At 40.1% G+C, this 24,165-nt stretch overlaps 1 protein-coding gene across 2 annotated transcripts in view; it reads left to right on the plus strand.

The window, feature by feature from the left end:
• The window catches only part of MN1 (MN1 proto-oncogene, transcriptional regulator), a 50,906-nt gene that overhangs the window by 14,070 nt on the left and 12,671 nt on the right, over window positions 1-24,165 (plus strand). Inside the window, exon 2 of one of the 2 annotated variants that reach the window (XR_012716531.1) lies at window positions 24,035-24,139. The exons of the other annotated variant lie outside the window; for it this stretch is intronic. The gene's annotated coding sequence lies outside the window, so the exon portion shown is untranslated. The remainder of the gene's footprint in view (window positions 1-24,034; window positions 24,140-24,165) is intronic. 2 annotated transcript variants of the gene reach the window in all.

The following is a 24,165-nucleotide window of genomic DNA, read 5'->3' on the forward strand; positions in this document are numbered from 1 at the left end:
TTTTTTTTGTTTTTTTTAAACGGACACCTTCTGAGCGGACACCAACAGTAGTCTGAACCCTACATTAGGCTAAGGCCCCACGGGCTGTAATCGCAGCGCTAAAGCGTGATCGCATTGCGGTTCTTTCCGCAGCGTTTTGAAGAGAAAGTTCACAAAGTTTTCCTCTGCGGACTTTCTCTTCCCATTATATCCACGGGAAAGCTGCCGACGTTTCCGTAGATATAATTGACATGCTGCGATTAAGCGCAGCGTCTCCGCTGTGGGCAAATCGCGGCGTTTACGTCCCGTTGGGCCCCGGCCTTACACTTTTTTGTTGACATATGGCGGCTTGTTTTTTGTGTCTACTAGTACCATTTAAATGTTCTCTACAATCTATTATGAAACAGTATCAAATATTTGATTGTTAAGTGAAGTGGTTAAAAACACAATTCCAATATGATTTTTTTTGGTTTAATTTTTTGGGGAATCTGCTTTGAAGTAAAAATACAGTGTTAGCGTGACAATTATGTTTTATTACCTGTAAATAAAAGAAAATTTAACTTTTTTTCTTAAAACAAAGGTTTTTTTCATTGCCATATTCTGAAGCTTGAAACTTTTTTTTTTAAATCTCTGGATACAGAACTGAGTAGGGGAGGACTTATTTTTTGCAGGACTAGCTTGAGTTCTTTTATTGCTTTGGGGTATTTTATCACCTTTTTTTTTATTTACTTCTTTGAGGGGCAGTGAAGCAACCAAAGAACAATTACAGTATTGGAATATTTTTTCCTTTACAGTGTTCACTAATTTTATTAGTTTTGACATTTTGGGAGGAGGCAATACCTAATTTATAAATCTTTTTTTTTCTTTTATATGCAAAATGGGGAAAGTTTGTTATTTAAATGTTTAATATTTAATTTTTGAAATATTTGTAAAAACTTTATTTCATATTTTGAAATGCTTGTTTTTAGGTCTTTAATATGTGATCATTTGATCATTGGATCCTTTGCTGTTATAACAACCATTTGGAGAAGAGGGCCAGATAGAGGACAGAGGGAGCCTGCTCCCTCTGTGAAACTGCTGAGATGTCATTGTCACAATTAACCATGGTATCTGAGGAGTTAAACTTCCTTGCTTTAGTGCTGTAAGTTACTGGCAGTAGTCTTCTGTATGATATACAGCCAGCACCCACCATGTGTGGATTGGACACTGCTCCTGAGTACGTTGTGTACGACTGGACTGAGATGATGAGGTGCATGTATATCAGGAATGGGTTAATAAAGAGAGTCTCTCTGGCCGCATAAAATATTGTTGTGTTTCTTGGACCTTTTAGGGTCAGTGCACACAGAGTTTTTTGGCGCTGATTTTGACACTGAATCCACCTCAAAATCAGCCTCCAAAAAAAGCCTCCCAATAGAGTTCTAAAACACTCTGTGTGCACTGACCCTTAGGACTAGGTTGTCCCAAGCACATCTTCGGTATGGTTCAAGCAAACACACCTTTGATTCCACAACTATGCTTTCTGGGTTTATTTCTGACACTTGTGAATATTTCCTGAATATGTTTGATCATCAGGATGTTACCTGCTAACCAGCCTTGAGGTATGTTCATGGACCCTGCTCTGCACAAAGTTATATATTAGCTGAAAGTCATATGCTATGTATCACTATCTAGAGTTTGTAAGATAAGTAAACCAGTCGATATTCTTACACATTTGCACAAGTCACCACCTAGAGATTGTAGAAAGCAGAAAGTTCTGATGGTTATACTCGCACCTAGATGACTGTGCTGAACACGTCCTGTTAGTAAAGTAGCCCATTAATCTGTAACCCAGTGCAAGGTTGTTTGAGAGAACTCAATGGCAGTTCTTTTATGAATTAGCTGCATTGATTGACATCCGTTTGTAAGAAACTACGTCATTGATCACTGGCACCTACAGTGCAGTCTCTGTCACACAGCAAATAGTTCTTTCCCTCTCTGAATGATACTCAATGTTCATATCTATGAAAAACTGTATTCCTTTCCAGGGACAACTCTTCCAGGTCACTCTGAATGATGCACAGTGTCTTATTTCTGGGTGTATGATACAGATTGGATTGAAATGTTTAATTGAAATGATTAACATAGTTGTTCCTGTTTCTTGGTCTTAACATTGTGTATTACAGATTAAGCCATTTCTGACTATTCCCGTCACTTGGATAAGGAATATGATGATTTTCTTATGATCGGTCAGATCACATGAGCTACGTCTGATAGTCTAGAACAGTGATGGCGAACCTTTTAGAGACCGAGTGCCCAAACTGCAACCCAAAACCCACAAAATTTTCGCGGAGTGCCAACACGACAATATAGACTTAATACTATGCGGATCCACAATTGCGGACAGTTACTGACCAAAAATTACAGTCATGTGGGGCTTTACAGAGCTTTCAATAATACAAAAAACGTTGTACTGAAATGTAAAGGTCTCGGCATTTGGTACTTTGAACAATTAATTTTCACTATTTACATCGCACAGGATCTGTTTTATAGTTACCGTGTAATATTCTTACATCCTGTACTAATATCACGTCTGCTATAAAACAGATACTGTGTGATATAAATAGTGAGGGGACCCCAGACAGTATTATATGCTCTGCAGTTGGCCCACCACACAATATTATATTCTCCACAGTACCACAGTAGCCCCCCAGTGTTATATGCTCCGCAGTAGGTGTCCCCCCCCCCACAGGATTATATGCTCCACAGTGGCATCCACACACAGTATTGTGTGCTTATAAATAGGCCCCCCCCCAGTATTATATGCTCTTTAGTACACCCCCCAGTATTATAAGCCACCCCAGTATTATAAGCCCCCCCAGTATTATACACTCCCTCCAGTATTATAAGCCCCCCCAGTATTATACACTCCCCCCAGTATTATACACCCCACCCAGTGTTATAAGCCCCCCCAGTATTATACACTCCCCCCCAGTATCATACACCCCACCAAGTATTATAAGCGCTCCCCCCAACATCATATACACAGTGAGCCACTCTCATACTCACCCCTGAAGAGCCGCGGGCATCCACCTTCTTGTCACTGGCGGCGCTGATGACGTCATCGCGCCCGCGTCGGGGCAGAGGTCAAACTCTGCAGCCAGTGTAGGCCGCGGTCGCGCGATCCGCGGCCTACCCTGACAGCTTTCAGCTGTATGTGCATTTGCACATACAACTGAAGGCAGTGATCGCTCATCAACGGGGAATCCTGTACCGGATTCCCTGTTGGTGAGCGATCCGGGCGACCGCACGCGTGCCAGCATGGAGGGCTCTGCGTGCCCTCTCTGGCACGCGTGCCATAGGTTCGCCATCACTGGTCTAGAACTACACTGCTTACCTACCACAGTCTTTCCAACTAGGCAGTCAAACACCAATATGTCACACCCTTAGTAACCACTCTACCTCAGATTATTCAGACATTGAACTAAGATCAGTTTTAAAGGACTTGGAACATTGAAATACTTAAAGTGGAATTCCCATGTGAGACATTTATGGTACATCCGCAGTATCTGCTATAAGTGTCTCAGCTCCGAAACCCACACACACGAACAGGAGTCTTTTGATCGCCATCTTTTTAAAGCAGCCCATACACCTTAGATGTGTGTTAGTCAAACCTGCTTGGGTAGGCGCCTACAACCGACTATCTAATGTGTATAGGGTGCTCCCTAAAGGTCCTCCACATGTAGAGGGAGATAAAAATCCTTTCATTCTCTCCTTTCCCATTGGCTGTGTGTGCTTGTCTTTAGGGGAGTCGGAAGAGTTGGCTGACTTAAGGTTCATTTCCCTCAGTATATTTGCAGTAGTTGACTAATAGTCATGTGTTGTCCGTGGTAAAACTGTGGAGCTCACTGCCACCAGATGTGGTGACGACTAATAACTTGTGCCAGTTCAAGAGAGGTCTGGGTGCCTTTCTTGAGAGTAATGATAAACTAGACATTTTTGGGATAGTCCAATTGCCATATTCGTCGTTGGAAAGGAATTTGTCCCTACAATAGAGTAATTCGTGTCTGGTTTGTACGTTTTTTTGTCTTCTTGTGGATTATCTTCATCAATTTATAGGTTGAACTTGATGCACTTGTGTTTTTATACAAACTACTAATCTAATCTGCTATATTACTGTGTAACTATATTACTATATTTCTTACTGGTGGATTAGTAATAAGTATAATCTAATTATTCTGCCCTTACTATAATAGAAATCAGTTCTATAGCCAGCAGCCAATCTGTGGAGGTACAAGGGGCAGGCACAAAGATGCACAGGAGGTTTGTCTCAGACTACCTCAAACATTCTATGGATTTTGTAGCTAAGGGCTCGTTCACATCTGCGCCCGTACTCCGTTCTGCAGGTTTCCGTTTCCTGCACAAAACAGGGGCAGGAGACGGAAACCGGCCATGAGCGCTGGTGAGCGTTTTATGCTCTCCGCTGCGAAACCGTTTTTTTTTAAACCGGACACAGAGTCGGACATGCAGTACTCTGTGTCCGGTTTTGCCGCGAAGAGCTCAAAATGCTCACCGGCACACACGGCCGGACTCGGCATGACAGGTTTCTGTCTTCTGCATGCAGAAGACGGAAACCTGAAAACGGAGTTCAGACGTTGGTGTGAACCCAGCGTAACTTGTAGTCACAGATCCCAGCTCTGCACTAACTGAGTAGAGCACAAACGCAGCCAAACAGCATGCACGGTGAGAAATAAATATGTAATCTACTACAGATACTGACTTCAGTATCATATTTGAGCTCATGGATGGACAGACACTTTAAAGAACGTAGACTGTGATCTTACAAGGTGTTTGGAGCCCTTCAGTGTATTGTATGCATGTAGCTACATCAGAAGAAAATTAGGGAAGATGATAGATATGTCACTGCAAAAACTTTACTTATACCCCAGTTTATGGATTAAAAAAATTCAAAATTTCTGCCTGAGAAACCATAATTCAGAGTTGAGGACTGGCAGCCACCCACTGTAAATGAAGTGGACAGGTAACATGTAGCAATATGTGTCACCTGTAATTGTACTATATATATATATATATATATATAATACTGGTTGGCAAAACTATGTATTACCTAACAAAAGATGACTTTCTCAAAAGCCTTATTTCAACCTCTGTCAGTAGTGCTATAAACGGGAAGTTTTAAGAACTGAAGAAAAAGAAAGTAGCTACCGAAAATGTTATGAAATAAAGTTATTTACATGGTAAATCCTCTGCTGCTCCAGCACCGGTGTCCTGGTGGTCCTTTGCTTACTTTCTTGGAATGATGATGTGCTATATCTGTACAGCATGTCCCTTAGATATGTGATCGACACAGCACATCATCTCTCCGAGTGGAAAAAAAAGGTGGGCGAGGACCATTAGATCTTGTCATTGGAGTGGTGGTGGATCTTACAGGTGAGCAATGTATGTGTTCTTTATATTAGAACATTTCCTCAGCTAGTTTCCTTTCTTAAACTCTCAGGCAATCCCAGAACCTGTTGATGTTCTGACATCTGCAGAGCTAAGACCGTTAGCAGAATTCCCTGATCTGCAGGGTAATAATAGGATCCTTCTCCATTGTAAAAGAATTGAATCTGGTTGTAACTATATACTTGGAATATACTAAATATGCACCGGATTCATACATCTATTCAATATAATGAAATATCAGTCATAGTTGAGATTGTATAGTGAGGCAGTCTTACTCACTCTTAGGCAGAATCAGCCTACGAAAACAATTGGAAGCAGAATCAAGGTTGAATATGCCACCGATTTGGGGGCAGAATCCACCCCAAAATCAACTGAAAATTACTTTTGTGTGAATGGGGCCTAAAAGGTATAAGCAATTATGATCCAAATCTGGCTATAGTTTCAAAAACTTCATAAAAAGTTGAATATGTGTCCCAACCCCTAAATTGTTTAATGCTCCTAATATTGTATTCTAGCATTTGGCCAGACTTTTTTCTTAGTACAGTTTAGTAACTATTATTGTGTTTGTAGAATTTGGAGTGAATCCTGTTCCTTTCTATCTGTGCAGAACTGGTATTTCCTGTTCTTGGTTTATGTAACATGGAGAATAAACATTGAGATAAACCTGCAAATTGATTAGCATAACAATGAAAGGATGTTTTTCTAGAATGGGATAGAAATCCTTTTTCACACCGCCCAGTTTATTAATAATATAGTTTCATTGTTTTTGGTTTGCTTTTTTTATTTTAATATTATGTCCTGGAATATTTCTTACAGAATCAATAACTGCAGGTACATGCACCACACCATAAGTCTTACGTTTAATGTTGTAAAACTTGTTTCACTAGAAAAACAGAGAAATGTAGCAGAGCTACATTTTTTTTATTTATTTGGATCCACAATGCTGTGGTTTTTCTGCAGTCCCATGTAAAACTATAGATACATGTTATACTGTATAAGTGACAAGCTGCATATGACATTTATCACTAGCACTCTTATATGACATCATGAATAGACTTGATTGAGTCAGAGGATAACTAAGAGGAGTAATGAGAGTTTCTTGGCTAATATCTCTCGATTATTCCCTATAAACATGCATGCTTAAATAAGCCAGTAGTCCTGTTTATTTTGAAAGGGTTTTCTGAGACTTCAATATTGATGGCCTACACTTGGAATAAGTCTTCAGCATTAGAATGATAGGGGTCTGACATGGAGCCCAGCTGCAATACCAAGCACAGCCATTAATACAACGTATTGTACTATGCTGGATAAGTAGCAAATAGGCCTCAGAACTTTGCTGAATGCTGTGGCCATTCCAAACAGCTGAGCAGTGGGGGTGCCAGGTGTTGAACCACCACTTATGTGATAGGCCATCAGTATCATAATCCTGGAAAACCTGTTAATGGGGAGAGGGGAGTAAGCCACAGCCAGACACCTCTACTAGTCCTTCTTTCACCAGAAATATACCATTGAGTTAGAGTCTGGTGACCCCTATACAAATTACGCTGGGTTCACACCAGCGTTCGGCAGTCCGTTCTCAGGTTTCGGTCTTCTGCATACAGTCCGGCCGTGAGCACCGGTGAGTGTTTTATGCTCTCCAAGGCGAAACCAGATTTTTTAAACCGGACACAGAGTACTGCATGTCCGACTCTGTGTCCGTTTAAAAAAAAAAAACGTTTTGCCGTGTGGAGCATAAAACGCTCACCGGCGCTGATGGCCGGACACCTTACAAATCAATTCAAATGAATGGGATTGAAAGAGTCCTGCAGCTTTCCGTCTCCTGCTCTGTTTTGTGCAGGAAACGGAAACCTGCAAAACGGATTCCCAGGCACAGATGTGATCTGTCGAAGTTGGTGGGTTCATCCATGTTCTGTCTTAACTCTGCTTATTGAGGTGGATAAGTGTATGCACAAACCATTGACACCAGTGAGAATCCATTGCTAATGTCATAATTTTAGCACTTTATTACATTACAACTATCTGCTTGATTTTATAGTGATGGTGGAATAGATAACCAATACTCTTTCTGTCCTGTTCATGTAGCACATTTAAGGTAAATGTATCACATTAAACTCTATTCATGAGACTCTCTTGTTAAAACAAATATCCGGTTTCATCTCAGAAATTTGCATTGGTAAGCACCTGTTATATGAATTGGCCTTCAGGCAACATAATACAAGAAGTCATATTTCTTGTTATTTCACAGAGCTCTATATACATACCTGTTCATATTGGGAACAAATCACTTAAAAACACACATTTCATGCCAGACTGACCATTCCTTTGTCCCCTCCATTGTGCTTTAGATATGTGTGCGGAGACGCCATTGGCAATGATATACTCCTAATCGTATGACTAGGAATATGCACATGGTTCATACCTGGTTGTTAAGACACAATCTGATATTACATAAAGTCCCAGCTCCACTATAAACCGTCTGGGCCCAGCCAGGGAGATAAGTGCTTGCCATACTTCACTTATCTTTTGGGGACACAAAGGATTGTACCAGGTAAAACCTTCCAATTTTCTATGGGGGGGGGGGTGATAAGTGTCCAATTTTTGGCCGTTCTAGCCTTGCAATAAACAATAGGATTGGATGGGTCGATATGCAAGTTGTCTGACACCTGTTCTCCTGCTGTCATTTACAAATTGGGGTGTTGGCAGGTCCCAACACATTGTAATAAGCAATCAGTGAGATTTGAATCTTGTTTTCTTTTGTACATTCCCTTGCGGCATATAGTGGCTAACCTGAACAGACATGTATGTGGTGGATTCAGGAGAGATGGCTATCTATGACCAGCATAAAGTTGACAATATACTTTAGATAGCTGTGAGACCACAGCTATCCCTTCTGACCCTGCAATACACATGCATACTTGGCTTACTTAATTGTGCATATGCTCTGAATGGGGATATAGGTGAAAGCCATTGCCATATACATCTGCCATTGGTTTAATTGCCCGGAGAACAAGAAGGCCGGGCATTTTGAAGTTCAGTAGCTCAAACTTCTTCACCCCTCCACACAACATATACCATCAGGGAAAAGATGAGAAATCATGTTACAGATTAATTGTTAAATCATGCATTTAGGTGAATGGTTTCCTCCATTTTTATTAGAATGTCGCTGGATCCTAACTGGCTAGGGTGAATTTTGTGGATCCAGGACTAGGGAAGGTAGAGTAGCGTCTTATAGGATGAGGTCTGTTTGTTGTTGTCAAATGGACTCACACGGTTTGATCAAAATGCACAGTAAGAATCTAAACTGTATATGTATAGTAAATATAGAAGTAATACAATTCATAATAATTTATAAATTCATGCCTGTGGAGTCATAAATCCTCTATTATTCCACAGACGGACTCCAACTCCTTTACAAAAGGCTGATAGCTACTGTCAACCATAACATTTTTTATTTCATTCAAAAGCTTGTGATTGAATTCTTAAAGTACACATGCCACAAACTATACACCTAATTAATTATATAATATTAATAATAACAGTATTCTGCTTTATCTTCTGTGTTTGTTGGTACACATGTTAAATGAGTAACCAGTTCCATAAATGGGGTCAGCCAGCTTTAATCTAGTGTATATGGCCAGACTAAGGCTGTTATCTTTGACAATGGATTTAGTATATTCCTTGAAGCTGAAAAGTGTCCTTTTTTTTTGGAATAATATAAGGGGGCATTCACACGGAGTAACGCGGCACTGATTCTGGCACGATAACTCGCGTAAGAATCAGCGTTGCAAAACAGAATCCCATTGACTTAAATGGGTTCCGTTTAATGTGCGTAACACATTGAAATCAATGGGGGACTTTTTAACCCATTGATTTCAATGAGTTACGTGCGTTAAACGAAACGCATTGAAGTCAGTGGGATTCTGTTTTGCAGTGCTGATTCTTACGCGAGTTATCGTGCCAGAATCAGCGCTGCGTTACTCTGTGTGAATGCCCCCTTAGAGGAAAATATTTACAAGAAACAGGTGCCATTCAACAGTGACCAGATAGTGTTTTGCAAGCTTTCATGTGGTTCAGTGTGAAATGCGCTCTTAGTAGTACTGGTAAGTGGGTACTCCCTGTGTATCTTCATTGGATATGTTACAAATATGTAATTCACCCTGCTGAGAGAATTGTGAGCCTGATATTCAGATTTCTCATATCCCTCTGTAACTAAGAATATCCCACCACAGTCCATAAAGCTAACTTGCAATAACAGCTTATTGCGGTACTATTGGGACGACCTCTTGAAATGGTCATGCATGCTGTTAATAAGTATGGGCCAGACAGTTGGTTCACAGTTATTAACAGCCCTGCCATACTTACTGAAGATATAAGTAAGGCACCTTCCTGCTCTAATCTCCCCTTCACGCTGCCAACTAAACAGGGTCTGATCATTCACAGTATATAAAGTATGAGTTTTGTGAATAGTGAGGCCTGGTTCACATCTGCGTCGGTAATCCATTCAGGGGAGTCCGCATGGGGACCCCCTCCTCCTCCCGAAAGGATTACCGAACACATTTGCAAGCGGTGTGCAGTGAAGACACACGGATCCCCATAGACTATAACGGGGTCCGTGTGCTTGCCTCGAGATCTCTGCACAGAACATGCCGGCAGGAAAGTACTTCACAATCTACTTTTCTGTTCACATGACTCGTGCGGAGATATTGCGGCAAGCACATGGACCCCATTATAGTCTATGGGGATTCGTGTGTTTTCACTTGCAAATGCGTTCGGGAGGTCCCCATGCGGACTTCACGAATGGATTACCAAATGCAAATGTGAACCAAGAATGAGTGTGTGAGAACATTCTGGAAATTGGAATAGTCATGTGTTTTCAATGACAGTGGCTAACTAAGAATTCCTTGCAGAAGACAATGGTCTTGGCCTTTTTTATACACAATAAAAAAATCCAATTTGATTATTATTTGATTTAGAAGCATTATGAGAAAGGTGAAATTCTATAGCTGACCCCTATATTTTACATTACAATCTGAGCTCTTACTTTAAGACAACCTGAATGTTTCTTTTTTCTACTTAACATTCTATCATACTTCTTAGCTAGGGGAAGATTCGCCTCTCAGATGATAGTGAGTCAGGACCATGACCACATTCTATAAGAATAGCTGTGGAATCTTTATTTGTGACCTTTTCCGAGCTTTTTGCCCATGGATTTTAGCCAGGGACCTAATGAGACTGGGCCACTGGTTGGCAATTGCACATAATCAGTGAGCTACAGGTGAGCTCCTTATATTCACCCAAAGGCGTCATCTGCTCTTTCGCCTCCGCTAGACAGCGGCTTAGAACCGAATTTGCATTTTAAATATTTCAAGCAGAAGAAATGTAATATTTGTGTGAAAGTCACGATCAGCGCAAGAACAGGCAACGCTCTGTTTTACCTCCATTTCCATATCATTTTATATATGAGTGTATCTTGTGTCTAGCTTAATGTATTATGTGACCCAATTAATTGGTAGATTATATGGGCCAGAGATTAAAAACTGGGAGAAAAAACAGAAAGAAGACATCTTATTTCTACTTGGATTATCTGAAGCAAACACACAGCATACCACTATAGTCTCACATATAGGAGTGCCTAATACATACAAAGACGATGGTGTGAACACCAGTGATATTTGGTGCTGTAATATAAATGGAAATCAGGTAGTGGCCATTAATTACTGGGAATGGCCCCACATGTACCCATTTTCCCAAGAGAGGGTCAGGTTTTGCTCCAGAGGTATTTAAATTACAGGGCATATTTCCCATCAGCTGAGCTCCTAAAGGACCCAAATTAACTGGAAAAGCGAGGACGATTCTATTAACATTTGTGCTTTATTGGGACGCAGGAGAATAGATTTAGCGGCTGGGCTAGCACCCTCTCACAATGAATGATGCAGTTTTTCATTATTATTTTTTATGATCCAGTCCCTGACTCTCGAACATCAAGTGTCTTCTTTTTGACACTTACAAATATGTATATGGCAGCCGTGAATAGATAATTGGTGACAGCGTATGTGGCCCTTTGTTTTCCCGATTTTAATACTTTAATCTGTGAAAGTGGAAATAGTCAGAGTGTGAAATATATGGGATATAGCAAATTTATGTTCAAATAGTAAAAGATAGTATACCTAAAATTTATGGTAATTTCTTTCCCTGTAGAAAAGCTGGCAGCTGATAGATTGGAATAGGCCTCAGTAGATCACATGCAGTAGGGATCATTTGGTAATGTATTTATAACACAAAAATGAAAGCTACTAGTGCCATAAGTGATAAGGGGTACAGATGGTATATGGAACATATATGGGAAGACCAGTCGTATCAGTGATTTGGACCTGTTACAGTTTTTCTGTGGAAACCATGAGTTTCAAGTTAAAGTAGAATTCCCATATTGACATGACATGTCACTATAGCATCAGTTTAAGATCTTGGGGTACTGACCTCTGGGTTCCTACCGATCCTGAGGATGAATGGGCTGTAGCACTGCTGCTTCTGGTCAATTAGCTGTGTAGGGAAGAACATTCCCATTTGGTTAAATAGAACTGTGCTTCAGTTCCTCTGCACATAGAGTGGCGGGGATACCACTGTGCACAGTATTGCCCCAGCTCAGCAGCCACTTTATTCTTAGGGCTTGTTCACACGGGGCAAGAGGGGGCGGATTCTGATGCCGAATCCAGCTCAGAATCCGCCCCCTCATAATAGAGGTCTATGTAGACCGCTAGATTCCTTTTTTACGTGAGCAATATGTTCCGGCTTATGTAAAAAGAAACCAGCTATCCTTTCTTAGGGCAGATTCCGCGGCTGAGTCAGCCCTGGCATCCGCCTCGCGAAAGCACCCTCTGGACTAGGTCCATTCATTTGAGCCTACTCCGAAGGGGTAAACTGCAACTGTCGGAAGCCGTGACAGTCGTGGCAGGCGCATTTTGGTTCAATTCTGATGCGGGAAGCCGCATCACAATCAGGACCAAAATGCGCGGAGCTTATCCCCCTGTGAACTAGCCCTTAGGATCAGTGGAGGTTGCAGAAGTGAGTCCTCTACCAATTTTAAAGCCATGCTCTATTCTGTCAGTAATGCCATCACTGCATAAGATGGAGACATCTTTTTAAGCCTCTGCTTGCTACCTTACAGAACAACTTTACATTTTATTGAGATATTTTGTCTAACTAGTTTGGGGATTAATACCATTACCCTGACCATAATGGATAGTGTGACAGGCAGTAGCCGTAGTCTATGGACAGAAGTTTGGTAGTAATGCACTTTGGCATTGTGGCTTTTCTCTGTTCTACATTGCATAGTAAAGTGCCATATAGAGTATCAGCATCTAAGTTACATCAGCTCTCACCCTGTTTATACAACGCACTACGAGCTCTGTTATCGCTAGAAATTTAGTGTGCACTTGAGATAATGCTCTCAAGTGAAGTCTGGAGAGATACTACTAGACAAGAATAATGAAAAGATACAGTCGCAGATATATCATGTACAGGGTAGCAGGATACATGATGTTTGATGTGAAGAATGAATGGCTTAGTGGTTGGTGGTAGTGCTGGTATGTTTGGTGTTTGGTTCTGTGGCTGTCCTACATAGGCTGCATTCATACCTATGCACACAACTTTTTCATCTGGGATGCAATGGATCTCATTATAGTCAGTAGGGTCCATCGGTCTCTACATGTCTGCTGTTTTTTTAGGGGCCTGTTGATTGATCTGGTCCTCCAATAGACCAGAACAAAAGACAGTGTAAACCTAGTGATAGAAAAACATGCAGCACTGGACATGTATATGTTACGTGTTTCCCTTGCAATAATTTATTCATGCACAGATTATTTTGTTCATAATTTCTTTCATGGTTTTAAAACCAATATAAACTGAATACAACAGCTCTGAATTCACTGTTTTGTCTCTTCAAGTTTGTCCCTGAAATGGACAGCAGAAGACGCAGACATTGTTGCAGCGTGAGATATGCCTTCTCTGCATATGTGCATTCATACATATGTATGACATGTCTTTGTCTTTGAGTGTAAACACAAAGATGAGTGGAAGCAAAGACGCTTTCTCTCTCTGTGGGTTTGGAAATGATGGGAATACTAAGGGAAATCACAGATTGCATATTGCAGTAACCATTATTTGCATCTAAAAGGAACATGTAAGAAACCTCCAGTTTTCAAGCTGTCATGGTATAACAGGTCCTGGCACATTGTGATTTGTTGTTCCAAATAAAACAAACAGTCACAAGATGCCTGCTAGGAGTGATCTGATGGTACTTGTAGTGCTACAGCATCTGGTAAACTACACCATGTTACTTTGTATTCAGATAGGATTACTGCTGTGCCAGTCTTGATGGCAGTGTTTGACTGTAAAATATCAAGTCTTTTACAATGAATTTAACATGATAGAAAATGTGTGGATGTAAAGCTGATAAATATCATTATCTATCTATCTATCTATCTATCTATCTATCTATCTATCTGTCTATCTCCTATCTATCTATCTATCTATCTATCTCCTATCTATCTATCTATCTATCTATCTATCTATCTATCTATCCATTTATCTGTTTGTCTCAGCCGAGCAAAATTAAGTAAAAGGGTTTTGATGGCAAGTCATGTCAGCTTGTACCAATTCGCAGTACTGGAGTCAGTGGATATGTTATATAGCCTTGTGTATATATATCTGTATTTAGGAATTTCTGAGTCCCTGATTTCACACTGAGGCACACACCTTTATATGCAATGTGTGAAAAATAAATAAGTAATAATAATCATCATACCTATAATGGGGATATTCACATGGGGACAATATATGCTGAAAAACTGAATGCTAGCAGATTTTTAAGGCTAAGACCCCATGTAGCGAAATGCAGCACAAAAACAAATAAACGCTGCACATCCCATTTTTTTTTTCACAGCCTTTTTCATTGCAAGTTTTCCTCTGTGGACATTCTGTCCTAATTATACCTATACAGGAAAATTCTGGCGTTTCCGCAGGCATAATTGTCATGCTGCGATTTTCAGAAACACAGACATTTTTGAAAATGTAGCTTTTCTGCTGCAGATTTTTTCAGCAATATGTGATTGGGATTAGCCAGGTTCTCGTTCATTTTGCAGGTACTATAAAACACAGTTTTTTTGTTTCCACTGCGTTTTTGCAATTTTTTTCCAGCCCGAAATAGCACAGCAGTACTGTCCACTGCATTACTTGAATAGAAGCAGCGTGTACTCTCTACATGTCCACTGCAACAGCTGAAGGGTTAGGTTGGGTTGTCGGGCCACTAAAAATCACATACTGATGACCTTATTCTGTGGATAGGTCATCAGTATGAAAACTCCACTTGGGACCAGAAAACGCCTTTAATTGAAAGCAGTTTTTAGCATATGGCTTTGCTGTGTATGGCCCTTACAATGGTGTACTTAATAGGAACATCTGAAATAGTTTCATCTAAAGATTATAATTTACAGTTTGTCATTTCAATTCAACCCGGGAAAAAACTGTTTATTTATGTTGTTTTTTATAAATTTCGGCATTATTTATAATGAGTAAGCACACACTAAAGTATGTATAGGATACTTTTCATATATACATGGCTTGGTAGTATGCTGCAGTAAAGTATTTCTATGGACTCTTCACCATACTACCTTATACATTCTCTTGTGGCGGAATATTTGGGGCCCGGTTATTATTGCACCTCCAAATCTCCTTTTACATACAAAAGAGTTGATCCCCAAAGCATAATTGTTAATAATAAATCCCTGAACCAAATGCTGTCCAGATATGAAGATAGTCCCTAATACTTGTTTGTTAGGACTGTTCCTATTGTATTCTGCATGTGTTAAACGTTTGAGACAGAGGGGTTTACTTTCTAGTACTTGGTATTCCTGGAATGCCACAAAATTTCCAAAACGACACCACAATGCAGCCGCAATCTTTAAAAAATATACGAAGATCAACAGGGAAGTGTATCTACTTTCACAGGTTTCCTGATCCCTAGCATCCCCTCCTGCCCAAAGGTGCTGCCGCTGTCCTGACCACAACATTTTCTAAAATGATCTGCTGGAAGTAGTTTAAGAGAGATTGTTTTGTTCCAGCAGCTTTTCTTGCTGGCTGCCTTGTCTGTGAGCAGTGTGTATATGTCTGCTGGAGACAAGCAGAGTGGAAATGTCAAGGGTCAGGCAGAAGGAGGAGGATCAGGTCATAGGCAGCTACTACCCCAGTGTGAGAAACCTGAAACGTGTTCTGCAGCTTAACTGTTTCTTCTCCGGCCGCACCGCCGAGCCAGACATCAGCTGCGCAGGCTGGATAATATGCAAAGTTAAATGTCCTGATAGATTCTCTTTCTGCATATTATTACCGCTTTGGTTTTACAAGCCGAAGCCATTTTCCTTTTAACAACAAATATAATATCACATTATGGTTCTTTCAAGCTGTTATTAATATTCAAAAGTAATAAAATGAATGCGATAAAACCAAATGTCTGTGACCTCCTTGCAGTTATGTTCTGAATAGCTAAACAGATCATCTTCCAAGAATAGATACTAAGTGATACTGGGAGCATTTGTCGCTGCTTTAAAACACTCATGAATAGCTTCAATTGGATGAATAATCCAAAATCTATTGAAAAGTAATGTCTGTTTATGTGCTCGTGTCCATAAAGACAACAGTTTGTGGTCACATTTATATGACAGTAGCAAACAATTATGAGAAGGAGATTGTAGTGTAATCTGAACACTGGGTGAGGTTACTGGCAAAGGACTCAGTACAGGAGACAGTACTCAGTGCTTGGACTTTACTGTCACGTACTTTACTGCGAATCTATGAATAACGTGTGCGAATCTATTAACAACGTACTGCCAGGTGTGCGAGTATTACTAGGTATAGTGGCACATTATGTAGAAATAACGCATCAATAACGTATTAGGCTAAAGCCACACAGGACGATACGCACTGCTAAAGCGCTGCGGGAAATACCGCGCCGGGAACGCATCACGGTTCTTCCCGCAGCACTTTAAGCCGCCGGCATTTCCGTAGATATAACTGACATGCTGCCATTTCAAAAACTGGTTTTGGAAATCACAGCGTGTCCACGCTGCGGTTTTTACCACAGAGTGGGCATGGGATTCGCAAGACTCCCATCCACTTTGCAATTACTGTAAAACGCCACGATTTTTCCCGTGGTGTTTCTGCTGCAAGCAAATCGTGGTGTTTCCGGGGGTCCCGGCCTTAAAGTGTTTCTATGAAAATGTGTTACACAGTGTGTGTGAGCTTTTAAGCTGCTGGGCTTTGGCTTTAGGTAGTGATGTGGACATATGAGTTCCTAATCTGCTTTATCAATGCTTTTATCCTATGACTCGGGTAATAATGAGAATTTCAAGAGCTAATGAAACGGAAATGAATCTAAACATTTGTTTTTAACGATAGAATTTTGGGTACAATGATAATATTAGAATGTAAATCATCCATAGCCATTATTTTCAATGAACTGCAATTTGTGACCGTTGTAATTGAAATACAATCTAACATACTAAACGTTGTGTACGGGAACCCCAGATCTGACGATTGCCTCATCTAAATGAAACAATTCTTAGTAGTCAGAAGTGTCACACAGACATGTTACTTGGCTAGGACACACATATATGGCCGTCTCTGTGTCAGACATATGGACCAAGCACCCCTATTTTGGGGATTGATAGTGTTCATCCACAGGGACTGCTCCAATCTAAACGCTTTTAGGCTATGGCCCCACATAGCAAAACGCAGCAAAAAGTTTTATAGTCTATGGGGTCCGTGTGCTTCCACTGCACACCGCTTGCAGTGCGTTTGGTATTCCGTTCAGGGGGTCTCCATGCGGGCTACCCGAACAGATTACCAAACGCAGATGTGAACTAATGGTAAACTGACTACTAAATGTCCCCCTGATGGGACACCCAACAGTCAGCTGTAATTTGTGGGGGTATTTGTTGTCCTTTTTCTCTGCCAGATGGGAATTGAGGCATTGTACAGTGCCCATTCACAGGCTAGGAAAAGTCCTCAAAAGCAAGAGACACTCATGGTAACTGCTCGTCACTTTGGCCAAGATATTTGGATCCTGATCTCCCTCCCCCAAAATGTTTGAAGGAGTTAAAGAGCAGAAGGAATACATTGCTGGTTGGGAATGCATGGAGACTGAGTCGGAAACATAAACTTAGTTTCAGTATTTAGAAACAAAGATAAATATTCAGATGACTATTATAGATGCACATATATATATATATATATATATATATATATATATATATATGTGTAGTAATGTGCACTGACTGTACTTTTACTCAAACCGTGATAATTGATGACTTTTACCAAGCACCTTGGCCCTGCAATGTTACATTTTTATATAATTGTGTATATAATTTTCATATAATGGCATATAAACAGCAATAAACACTGTTGAGATTTATATAGGTACCAAACTAATGAAACATAACCTGCCATAAACAAGTTACTAATCCCATTAAATGTATCTGCCATCTTGCAACTTTTATATGAAAGTGTTTTTTTTTATGCTTTGTACTTATGAAATGATTTAAAACATTGTTCTATCCTTATAAACTGCAGAGCAGTATCTAGCAATAATAGGCATGCTGTGATTTACAAAAACACAAGTGTTTCTGAAGTCACAGCATTTCTGCAGCAAATTTTATTCTGCAACGTGTGGATGGATTTAGCCAGATCCACTCTGCAGGTACTGTACAACGCAGCGTTTTTTGCCATGGTGTTTCCTTGGTTGTTTTATGTAGTATTTGTTCACAATTTATGGTTACAAAATAATTTTCTGCGTTGTTTTTTGAATTGGAGCAGTTAAATTATAATCGGTCAGAAGAATGCCAAAAGTTTAAGCAGTAACAATGCGGCAATTACAGTCTATGGGGTCAGCGGATTTCTGCGGGTAACCGCTTTTTTAAGCGGATTAGGTTCAGGGGGTTACCCAATGGAAATCTGAACGCAGATGTGAAACTAGCTTTAGAGGAATTCTAAAATGCGCTGGATATATTTATGTTGTTTGCTACAATTTTTGAGCAAAATACTGGTCTAAAGTAAGCCAATGAACACGTGTTGAAAAAAAGTGGAGAAATTCATGTCCAACATGTTTATTACACTACTTGCACCACTGTGTCACATTCATCACATGCTTTTCTTGACTGGTTTTAAGATCAGTTTATCTATGGTAACTTACTACTCATTAATATTCATTACAGTCATATCTATAAGACACCCATGTCCTCATTTAGGTGAAAACTGCCCTGTGTCTCGCTTTTCTTGCTGAAGGCAACAGGCACTTTAGAACATCTGAAATGCTTGTTAACAACTACAGGGATTTTCCAACATGTTGGAAATTATTCACGGTATGAGGCTGCATGCACTGCCGGTGAGATCCTTGAAATGTCACGAATAGCACATAGGGTTCCTGAAGATTTTAATGGTGGTCAGATGTGTTTCTCCCCATCAATGTCAATGAGAGGTCTGGCCATGTATGACCAGCTTTAGCTTAGAAGTAGCCATGCCATGATTTTTTAAGTGCATTGTATCCCGGCGTATGCTCCGAAAATAAAACATGCTGCAATATACAGTTGATATGGCTGAATTTAAGGGAGGCAGAAATGAAAAGCAGTTAACTATATCCTGGGTGAAGGCACATAGAAGTCAATAGATATAAGTCACTTGAAGGTGTAAAACCTCCTCAAGCAGAACAAAAAGTCATCCTTTCTCCATGAAAACATTGCAGATAGTCTGCTTCTATTCGAGTATAGACAATTTATAGCACTTAAGATGTGGAATAGTGCTAGCGTTCTATACACATCTCCAAGATCAATGCCAGTGTTAACCCACTGCAGTGCAGTACAACATGTCCTTGCGCACTAAATCCTTCTGCAAATGAATGCTAATACATGGTATTTATCTAGGAAGAAGTCCATGTTAGTGGGACAAGACATCATTTTAATTGTCCCATCCCGCTGTGTCTGTTGTGGCGTTATCACTACACTACATATGCTGTTATTTTAGCCATTGACTATTATGTATTATATTATGAGACATCAGATTATTGTGTCTTTGTATCAAGGCACGGAAAAGCTGTTTTTGCAGCTGGTTCAGATAGAGGAAAATCTCTTCTTACATTTGACACAGATCATTAAGCAGCGAGTTTAGGCCCATTACGAGCACAATAACACATGTGTGTTAACTCCTCCTGTTGACACTGCTTGGATTATAATGTAATATATGTGAAGTGTGTAATGTGACATATACACCTATGCGGACCTCGTGTAAAATGTTATCTCAGGAGTAATTCCTTGTACTGACATATTATTTAGATTTGTTAACCGATACGGCCTCTATATGATCTCCGCATGCACAATATTACTTTGAAACATTCGAGCACTTGTGTTTCTATGACTGACACGTGAATGCCTCGCTTTCCTGATACGTATAGATTTTGCACATCATTATTAAGACAACGGAGACGCCATTGTGCCTCACTTGTTTATCATTAGTCATTCTATGATGTCCTCGGTGCTGGAGTAAAAATTCAGCCAGAAGACAAATAGCAAAGGGAAGACTATTAACCCTTATGCTTCCTGGCCATTTTTTTTTACAACTTCCTCATTGTGAAGGATGGTCAGATGCTGGAAAACAATTGACTGTCAGTTCTCTAAAAAGACTGAATCTTTTGTCAAGACAGACAAGTGATGTTTCTGTATAAACCAATATGTGCCTAAAAGTGTCCATACACAATAGATCAAATTCTAGTAAAATAGACAGTTCAGAAAAATAAGGCAAATACTTGACTAAAGTTTTAAATACAATAGGTCTTTCCTGATAAGAGGTCTGAACTGCTTAAAAATGGGAAAATGACCAGATATGTTTATTATATAGATAGCAGCTGTTTATGGATATGGAATGTAATTGTTGAGTCCACCACCACCAAAACTGCTTATAAACCACTTATCTGCTGTTATAGGGCCAATTAGTGAACATACCTTTTTTGGTGTCTAAGTGCGGTCTTGCTGCTAAGAAATTCAACTTTAATCCTATATGTAAATGAGCTATTTGCAAGTGCACCTTTCTTCTGTGATGTCAACCCATTACTGGGACCCCCACTCATCATAAAACTAGTCTTATATTCCCTGCTTGAATAACGCAACCACTGTATGCATGTACAACTGATTCATTGGAGGATTATAAGGCTAATGAAGACAGCTGAGGACTGTGCTTAGAGAGTAGAGATGAGCGAGTAGTATTCGATGGAATACCTCCCTTGCATAGATATTGGTGTACTGCATAGTTATTGGAATACCATGTGGTAAACGCAGTAAAAATTCGATTCCCCTCCCACCTTCCCTGGCGCTTTTTTACACCAATAACTATGCAGGGGAGGTATTCCATCGAATACTACTCGCTTATCTCTAATAGAGAGTGAATGGAGTGACTGCACACATGTACGTCTTTAACTACATTCAAATGGGAACATAGCATACCCACTGTTGGTATTAAAGAGCAGCTTTCACCTGCTGGGGCACATGAGATGTAACACACTGTTAGAAAGCTGACAGTGCGCTGAATTCAGCACACTATCGACTTTCACGCTCTGTGTCCTCGGTGAAGAGCTATCAGTGCCGGTACAGTAGCTCTTCACTGTCAGAAGGGCATTTCTGACAGTCAGTCAGGAACGCCCTTCCTCACAGCATCGTCTATAGCGCTGTACTGTGAGAGGGGCTGTTGCTTACCGTCCAGCCAGGATGCTGAGCGATGAAGAACGCCCCTCCCCAGTACTTGTCTATGGACGAGTACTATCAGGAAGGGAGGGAGGCGTTCCTCACTGCTCTCACTGTACAGCACAATAGACGCTACTGTGAGGAAGGGCGTTCCTGACTGTCAGAAACGCCCTTCTGACTGTGAAGAGCTACAGTACTGGCACCGATAGCTCTTCACCGGGGGCACAGAACGTGAAAGCCAATAGTGTGCTGAATTCAGCGCACTGTTGGCTTTCTATTGGTATATAAAACTTCATGTGCCCCAGGAGGTGAAAGGTCCTCTTTAAGGGTCCATTGGTGAGGAATTTGGTGTGGAATTTCAGGGAGGCTTTTTTTCAGCGCTGAAATTCCACACCAAATTCCTCACCATTTTCCTCTGTGTGAATGGACCCTAAGCGATCAGACCCTTACTAACTTTATGTCAATAAGTGATAGGTTGTGGAGCATCCTCTTTCATAGAAAACTTTCCAAAATAGTTTTTTTTTGCACTTGTGCTAGTTTGATTATATTAACAGTTCCTGCTGTAAAAAAAAGGAAAAAAAAAGAAAAGAAATCTATGCCCAGCCGCAATAATAATGTATAGACTCTCCCATAAAATAGTGAAAAAAAAGAAGCTTTAAAAAAATATAATAAAAAAATAAAGTAAATAAAAGTTCTAAATCCCTCCTTTCCCTAGAATACATATAAAAGTAGAAAATGACTGTGAAACACATACACATTAGGTATCCCTGTGTCTGAAAGTGCCCGGTCTTCTGAATATAGGGTATCTGCAGTGCAGTGCTCCTGTTCCGTCAGGAAGGGGTTAATAGGAGCACTGCAGATACCCTATAGTCAGCCAGGCTGAATTCCAAGTGGGGGAAGAAAAAAAACCTCAGTCCTCAATCTCAGGGAAGGGGCAGACAGACAACCAAATCACCCCCTCCTCTTTCCGAGCACCCAGCAACTACTGCACCCAAAAACTCCGGCCATTTTAATTCTTGAAAATTTTCCAGTAGCTGCTGCATTCCCCCCCCCCCCCCCTCGGCTTATACTCGAGTCAATAAGTTTTCCCAGTTTTTTGTGGTAAAATTAGGGGCCTTGGCTTATATTTGGGTCGGCTTATACTCGAGTATATACGGTATCATATAGTTGGTGTTGCAATCTCAGAAAAACAAGGGTTCTTTGAGGCTTGCTCAGTCAAGTAAGGTGACCATTGTATACAGGCAGAGATAGACGTTTACTCAGGCGTTTCCATAAATGTTCATAATTTCCATAGACTTGAATAGAGAGAGTCTTGCATATTTGTAGCCACCTCTACACTAAATGGCAGCCTAGAGACCCTGATTTTCCTTATATATAAAAATCCCAGATGTGGAATAATTACTTATTATGCAACTGCATGTTGATATTTTATACATGTCTATGTTGGAAAATATCCTTTAGGCTAAGGCCCCACATAGCAAGTCACAGCCGAAAAACACTGCGGAAAAGACACATTGCATTTTTCACCCCAGCGTTTTTCAAAGAAAGTTCACAGATTTTTGTTCTGTGGACATCTGTTTTTATTGCACCGATATGGGTTAGCTAGAATCTCATCCACTTTGCAGAAAATAATATACGCACCATTTTTTGGAATGCTGTGTTTCTGCAATGTGGGGCCCCGGTCATAGACCACTTTACATGGTCAGTTTTTTTTTTTTTTTTTTTTTTTTTTTTTTATGTAGATTGCGAGCCCCATGTAGGGATCAAAATGTACATTTTTTTTCCCTATCGGTATGTCTTTGGAGTATGGGAGAAAATCCACACAAACACGGGGAGAACATACAAACTCCTTGCAGATGTTTTGTCCTTGGCAAGATTCAAACCCAGAACTCCAGCACTGCAAGGCTGTAGTGCTAACCACTGAGCCACCATGTTGCCCATTTACATGGTCTGTATTTGGCATCAGTGTAAACCAAAACCAGGAATAGAACATATAGAGATAAACTATAATGGAAAGACTTGTATCTCAAAGTACTGAGTGAAATATGACCATGTGAAATTTACCTTAATGTGTGTGGCTAAGCTTAAAAGAGCTTATTCCTGAACCCGATATTGGACCCAGAACGGTTTTCCCTGAGTCTCTTGAGGGTTGTGCAAAAGAATTGTTCTCGCTGGTAACATAAGCTAGGCCGGGCTGAACACATCTAACCATCTGACCTCAGGGCTACCACATCTATTAAAACCTTTTTTGTGTTATAAGCTCACATGCATGCTGTATCTTTGTGAAAAAAAAACATAACAGGGAGTGAAGTCAACTCATGGATACGCCATGTCATATTCTCAGTCTATATGTAGGATTGTTATCATTTTAAGCCATAGCAAGACCAAGGAAAAAAAATAAATCTAATTTAGCATTGAATATATTAATGAAAGTGTTTGAACTGCGGTAGTCAAGGTAGATAGCAGTCAGATATCAAATAAATATATGAGAAATGACATTTCTAAAGATTAGATATTAAAGGAAAATTCACTTTAAAAATAAGGCTTTTTATATAGGCCATAATTGCAAACGTTTTTTAATCTTGTCAATTACAGGTTTAGCAGTACAAGTAGTCCGCAGAAATAACATGCCGCTATGAAAAAGAGAAATAAAACTTTATTAGAATAACCACAATCACCTTGAACAGTCAGATTAAAATATCACAACATCTGCATCTCGATATTACATCAGGGAAAATGAATTTGTGATGGGAATCTCTGCTTGTAGTATAAGTACAGTTATATATTTCTCCTGCTGTGCTGACTGGTAAAATTGATTGAACTCCTTTTAATTTTAGGGAAGAACATTTGCTAGGGTTCTGTGTAGCTGCTAGCTGGAGTTTGCTACTTCTGGGAATACAAATTACAAGGATGCCCTAAAGACGATTGAGAGATAATTCAAGGTAACCAAAAATAAACAGCAATAAGA

This window comes from Leptodactylus fuscus, chromosome 1, assembly GCF_031893055.1.
Source record: "Leptodactylus fuscus isolate aLepFus1 chromosome 1, aLepFus1.hap2, whole genome shotgun sequence".
NCBI classification, from domain to species: domain Eukaryota; kingdom Metazoa; phylum Chordata; class Amphibia; order Anura; family Leptodactylidae; genus Leptodactylus; species Leptodactylus fuscus.